Genomic DNA, 7,753 nt, shown 5'->3' on the forward strand with positions numbered 1-7,753 from the left:
AGCTTATCTTGGATAGGGGACGTCCAAAAAAATATAAAATATATATATATATATATATATATCTGATTGAATATTTCAACTCGTTAATTACAAAGTTTGTGGTGAACATACATTTTCGAAGCAAAAGAGCCAAATTTCAATTTGTTGAAATAATCCAATTTAAGAGACTATTTGTTGTTTGGCCATTGCACAAGTTAAGAATCATCATATAAATGATTTGGATCATTAGAAGGCGATTCAGATTCAAATGTGTATCATATTGCAGTATGTCACGATGTATTCAAGCAAACCTCTTTCATAATATTAGTACGTTGGATTAGTTGTTCTACTTGTTGAAATTCCAAGATATATTATTCAAATCATAAGTCAATGGAGATTTGAGTGTCTTGGAATTTTCTCTTCAGAGAGCACAATCAGATGAATCTTTTGAATGGATTAGATAGAAAAAATAAAAAGAGATTAGCCCTGATACAATCTGGAAGGTTTTAAATGGTGAGTGTACCCATGCCAATCTTTTCCTTATGGTGTGGCCCACTTGATATCTGGATAGGCTTGAATTTTTGCAATCAAGGAGAAAAATAGAGGGAGCAAATGATTAACGGATTAGATTTCATTAAGAAATCAAGGTGAGCCTCACACGTCAATTTCTATGTGAAGCCTATTGTACAAAGAAACGTTTTATAACATTCAAATCATAAGGAGGTTTTAGTGAGTTGGAATTTTGTCTTCAAAACAGTCGGATGAATCTTCTGAATGGATTAGATGGAATATACAAAACACAATCCGCCCCACGTACAATCTGGAAGGTTTTCAATGGTGGGTATCCACATGCCAATTGTTCCCTGTGGTGTGGCCCACTTCAGTTCTAGATAGGCCTGAAATTTTGGAACCAGGAAGAAAAACAGTGGACACAAATGATTTATGGAGTGGATTTCATTAAAACATTACGGTGAGTCCCACAGATCGATCTGTTTGTTGAGCTTAAAGTAGGAATGCTTGTATTGGATCCGTCCTCAAACAGAAATGCGCATAAAACCAACCACAGGAGTATGTCAACATCCAAAAAATAATAATAATAATAACAAGAAGAAAGAAAGAAAGGTGGGCCCAACGTAGCAGTGATATCAACACCTAGAAGGCCTCATTTTCGTGGAGGGGCCCAGTGCAATATTACACCGTACGGATGCTTCTAACCATGAGATTGGAGGGGGGTGTTAGAGTACTGCTGTTTTGCTCATCATCAGGACAGCACTCTTTGTTGCATGCGGACCATCTCTTAATTTCTTCCAATCAGGTTCCATTTTTAGATGTGTGACACACCTTATGAGTCAATGTACCTGATTTTCAGCCAAGGCCATCTATTGCTGGGGCCCACATGTTGAGAGGATTGGGTCTCATGCACCTACGCCACCATATCCACTCCCCTATCTAAAACACATGAATTTTTGTATAATTCTGTTTAGTAGATGTCTCTTTCGGCAGGAGTAGGTTGAGAAAGAGAGAGTCAGTATTTCATGATTTTCAAAATCAACAATGGGAAGACTTCTTTTCCTTTCCTGGATTTTCCACTATATTTGATTTAGAAACATAGTGACAAATCTCGTTTGTGACAATATCTAGGACCTGAAATTACTCGGGAGATTTTCAGATTTTGAGGTTTTTTATGAGATAAATTATAGGGGAAATCTTGCCTAAATAAAACTTTTAAAAATATATAATAATAAATTTTATATATATATATATATATATAGAACTGTTTTAGAAAATATTTTTTGCATTAAAATTGCAATAATTAAAATCTGCCAATATTTTGAACTGGGTGAAAGTGTCCAAAAACCTACATTTTCAAATCCCATTTGTAAAGATTGTGAACATTGTGTTACTGTCTCAAGGGGTTAATGGCCTAACTTTACATGTTTTATAAGTTTCGGTTTCTGTGGCGGTTGGCAATAAATTGGTATCAGAGCCAACACTACAGCTTGTGGTCAAATCAGAAAAGTAGCGACCTATGAAAAGGGCAAAGCGTAGTGAATTGTTACAATCCCAAGGATTAAAAGCTTAAATTTACACGTTCTCCCAATCCTTAGCGAGTGTTTTAGATGTTTGTTATTATATTTTTCAGTTTGAAAGTCTCTAATTTTATAACCAAGTTGTTTCCTGCCTTTTAGTTGGATTTTACATTTCCTCATAATGGCATTCCCTAACTATTTCTTAAAAAAACTTTTCCAGAATTTTAGTTGGGCAATAGAAAACCTAGAAAATTAAAATAAAATTTTAAACATTTTCCAAATTATCAACAAAATATAATTTAATATTTCCCTAAGAAATGTATAGTCAACTTTAACATTTTTCAGAAAAAATAAAAAAATCAGGCCTATGTAGTGAACGGAAATTCATTAAATTTAATAATAATTCCTTCATTGGTTCACATCGTTGTTTTCAGAAAAAGATCAATGGTCTAAAGATGGTAAGAATTCTGGAAGATGGGTCTTATTGATCAACAGTCTAGTTTTTCCTGAGGGTTAGATAATGTGATTAGGCATACTAGTGGATCCCACCAAGTTGTGATTCATCTAAAATTTTGTTAGGAGTGGTGTGTTGCAACCGTGTTACATGGACAGTATTCTAATTGGACTACGATTAACAAATTCGTGTGGAGCGAAGAGAGTTTTGATGGATTTCAAACTCCTCAACCCTTTGAACTATAAAAGTAGGGCTGGGTCCCCAAGCCTACACACGCCTGGGGTAATTTTTCCATGTCGGTGCTTTTACAAGAGGGTGTCAAGTGCAGAAGACTATAGTGTTTATAGCAATGGCATTGGCATCCAAATCAAGTACGAATTTCAGTTAAGATTACTTCTCAATCCCCATCTCTGATGCATTTCACAGTCATTGCAATTCTGAACCTTAAAAATCAAAGGGTTATGGTATATTTCAATAATAATAATAATAATAATAATATATACCCTTTTTTTTTTATATAGTAAAACATAGGAAATGGGAATCAAATTCCAGAATTACCTTTCGAAGATAGACACCTGCAAATTTGATTTCCATAGAAATCAAATTCATTTCTAGAGTACCCTTTCAATCACAAGCCCTGCTATGGTCAAGGGCATGTATAAAATAAATAAATTGCATTGTTGGAGTGTCTCTAACCATCCAAAAACTACATATTTGTTTCAAACATCAACTTGTGCATAAGCCTATACTGTCATAATTGTGATGGATCCACTAGTGCGTTTTATCTTTTTCTTTTTCACCATCATCTATCTACTATTGGGCCCACAGTTATTGATTTTGATCAACATACATCTTACACATGTAGAGAAATGCAAGCGTTCACCATGCCCTACAACTCCGGCTACCATTCTCGTATCGTCAACCAAACTATTTTGTATGTGAAATCGGATTGCATACATAGTAAACTATGTGGGGGCATATCCACACCATCCATCTATTTTTTTCATATTATTTTAGAGCATGGTCCCAAAATTCAAGAATATCGAAAGCTCAAGTGTACAACACTACAGGAAACATTGTGAAATGAACATATGGTTGAAAGCTTCTTGTAGTCCACATAAATTTTGGATGAAGCTGATATTTGTATTTTTCCCTTCATCCAACTTGTGACGGGTAGAGTTGTACACGAACCGAGCTAGCTCGGTTAGCTCACTCGACTTGACTCAAAAAAGATTGATTCGACTCGGTTCGAAGCTGAGTTCGAATTGAGTCGAGGTGATTTTTTGAGCTAGAAAATGAGTTTGAGCTGCCCCAGCTCGACTAAGATCGAAACCAGCTCGAATCGAACTCGGATCGAATCAATTCGGTGACTCGGTTACTTTGATATTGATGTTGCTCACCAAGTATTTGATGAAATGACTCAAAGAAGTGTGGCTGGTGGCAAGGAAGGTATGTATATGAAACCAACACCCTTTTTTTTTTTCTGTTGCTTAGAAGGTGTTTGATAAAATACTTGTAAATCCATTGTTGCTGTCTCAAATACAGTGAGATTTTGAAGGTGCAGTCCGGGTGTTTGTAAAAATGCTGCAATGGCGAACTCGGCTCGATCTTGGCTTGAACTCGACTCGAACTAGCCCGAGCTGCTAACCGAACCAAGCCAAGCTGACTAGTCGGGTTGAGGACTGAGCCAAGCCGAGTTCGAGCTGAGGTCAGCTAGTGGCCGAGCCGAGTCAAGCTGAGGCCAGCGACTTGGTTCGACTCGATTCACACCCCTAGTGACAGGTTAGATGGCAAATAAAAATTACCATGGGCTTTAGGAAGGTTTCAATAGTGGACATCATTATCACCACTATTTCCTTTTGTGTGGTCCACTTAAGCTTTGTTTATGCTTAAATTTTGGGCTCAACGCCTAAAATAAGCTGAAATTTTGGATGGACGGCACGGATAAGACACATACATCCACTGTGGGCCCAACAGAGTTTACTCAGTGCAATAAAAGCTTTAGGGAGTTGCTCAAGAAACCGTGGAAGTGTATGAGTCGGCTGACCGCACGCAAGTGGTATCTCAAGAAAGTCCAGGTTACGTACGGCATTTGGACAACTGAAGGCTATCATATCTACTTCTGACCCAACTTGGACTTTCGTGAAAATAGGAAGGTTGGTGTCGATTTTAAAACTTATGGCGTGGGCTTCCAAGGATGGAGACTTCTCTTCCACTCTCACATGTAAGGGTTACACACGTGTCTCCCTGTTAGCAGATTAGGTGCGGCCATTGCCGTCGGGCCTACCTTAATGTCTGTATTCTACACCCACGCCATGTCCCCATCTACCTGTTTTGCCAAATCATTTTAGGGCATGAGCTAAAAAATTGAAGCAATACAAATCTTAGGTGGACCATGTTATAGGAAACCGTGGTGATTTAATTCCTCATCATTAAGAACTTCATGTGGCCCACCGTCATGTCTGTTTGACATCCAACCTGTTGATAAGGTCACACAAACCTGGACAGATGAAGGGAAAAAAAAGATGCAAATATCAGCTTGTTCGAAAACTTTTATGGCTCCTAATGGTCAACCACTACTGTTTCCTATGGTATGGTCCACCTGAGATTTGATTTGTTTCATTTTCAGGCCATAAACTAAAATGATCTAGAAAACGGATGGATGGGCGAATATAGAATACATACATCAACGTGACCCCAACAGTAAGGGCCGCACCTTTTTTGGGTGAGGCGGGGCACACCATATTGTGGTGGTGCCCAATGATGAATGGTCTATTTCTCTCTCTATTTACAAGGCAATGCCAAAGGTGGACCTGATGGATGATGAATGATGGAACTTTTCTAATATAATTGACATACACCATCCATTTATAAAAGATTGAGAGGATGATAAGATCATATAATCTTTTCCTTTTTTTTTTCTTTTTTCTTTTTTCTTTTTTCTTTTTCTTTTTTTCTTTTTAAAAAGAAGGATGGGAAATAACGTGGTCTCATGTCTGAAGTCCAAGACAAATGTTCCAATTCCTTATGGTATAATCTAATATAAATTATTTGTTTTCATTATTATTGTATCAATTCAATTAAACATAAGGTCATGTGTGATCGAGGGCCTGTATTCGGATTTCGTGTGTGATTAAGATGCACGGGTGTGTTAGAGTCTAGTCAACTCAATGTTTGATTAAATCGTTGGTGTTCTCCACGTTGAGTCAAACTAATTAGAGACGAACGCATGATCCAGTTATCCTCTCAACCATTGGTTATCATCACCAATTAGGCGATTCGTAAAGGGGTTAAGGGTTAACCCTTTCGAATAGATTTTTTTTTGCCTTATGTCTATGAACTCAAAGATTTGTTATTTCAATAGTAATTTAGTTTTATACTTCTCAAAGGAATGTAGATAAATAAATAAATAATAAGGAAGGCTAAACAATATTGATATTATTAATCTTTGAATGTATAGTTCATTATAACTGACAAGTTATCAAATAACCAAATAAATAAATAAATGAGATAAATACTTAATATGTCTATTAAAACAGACGATCGAGTCGTGTAGTCAACAAGATATGATCGAAACAGACAATCAATGTTAGAATTATGCTAAGTTATACTAGGATAAAAGACGATAGATGAAAGATAAATATGTTTGGCATACAACCCCAAACTCCTTCATATGCTCCTTTTATAGCTCGCCAAGGCAGCAAAACCCGCTACATTTTCTTGTTGATTCTACATTCCGAATAGGAAGGACTCCGGAGAGATTTGGAACTATTAACTTCTCAGATCTTCTTCTCATAACCAATCCTTTCATGGAGATTTTTATGGCCCACTAATCGAATTCGAGATCAATCAGGGGAGCCTTTAAGGCTAATCCTAGACTTGAAATCAATCATGTCCACTCATCTAGTCGGATTCTCTGTCTCTTCCACTCAAGGTTTTGGACGGTCTGAATCCACCTAATACCGATCTATTGTCGGAAATAGGTTAGATCTAACTCTTCAATTCTTTTTATTCTAATTGATGCACTGCTTGAGACCTGATATGGCTAATGTCTATTCTCTCATAGTTTAGGTATGAACCATAATTGAATTTGCTTAGATAAGGATCTAATCTACAGATATTCAAAACATTCACAAACGTTGTAAACTCTCTAAATGTCTCTGGAAAGATCTTTATTTTGAAAAAACTAGGAGAGACAGCCTCGTTGAGTGTATCACAACTAGATTTATGATCAAATACATTCTCTCGATGGGTCTTTCATAGATGTGCTAGGCACATTGCCTTATTAATTGGCATACTAATCCGTTGCCACATGGCATGCAACAATTCAATCATTTAAAGGTATGTGTAAGCACATATGCCTCTACATTGATAACCGAATACATATCACTAAAGGTATATCAATCAGATACTTCCGAGTGTGAGTAAGATTTTTGCCGATGCTAAACCTGTAATGTTAGTCCACATCAAGGCGCTCAAAATATGTGTAAACAATAACTATGATTGGATGGCTTTAATCATCTAACCAAACTTTTGTTTTTAAGAGTTTTGGAATAAAATATGGACCCCACGAGATGGATGGTCCAAACCAAACTAGTTTGAACTTTTCTAGAATGATAAGGATGGATAATTTGTTTTCCCAACCACTAGCTGGATGGTAAGGAACATCCGATTGATGTGATTTTTGAGAGATGGGAATCAAAGGGGGGCTCATATGATGGATGATGTAGATCATTGATCAGACCCAACCAGTAGTTGGATGGTTAGGATTATTTGATTGAAGTGATTTTTGGAGGAGTGAGCAAAGGTTGACCCCACATGATGGATTGTCAAAATCATTGAACAGAAATGTTTTGTTATGAACATTAATTGCCATTCATTTTCCCAACACTAATCGGATGGTTAAGATCATCTGACCAAAGTATCTGTCAGAGATAGGTAAATCAAAGGTGGGACTCGCATGATGAATAGTCTAAATAAATGCGGACCATTCATTTTCCCCAACCACTACTTGGACAGTTAGGATCATATGACGAAAAGAGATTTTTGAGAGGGACGGACAATTAAAGGTAGGCCCCACATGATTAATAGTCCAGGTAAATCATCATGCTTTTTCTCATACCATTAATATGGACTATCATTTTTCAAGCCATCAATATCATGGTTAGTATAGTTCCATCCATGCCATTTTCAAAAGGTGTGGCCAATCAATAGTAGGAGCACATGGTGGACGGTCTTGATCCATAATCATTCCACATGTGTGGCTCACCTGACTTCTGAGCATCCAAAC

This window comes from Magnolia sinica, chromosome 10 (genome assembly GCF_029962835.1).
Source record: "Magnolia sinica isolate HGM2019 chromosome 10, MsV1, whole genome shotgun sequence".
NCBI lineage: Eukaryota > Viridiplantae > Streptophyta > Magnoliopsida > Magnoliales > Magnoliaceae > Magnolia > Magnolia sinica.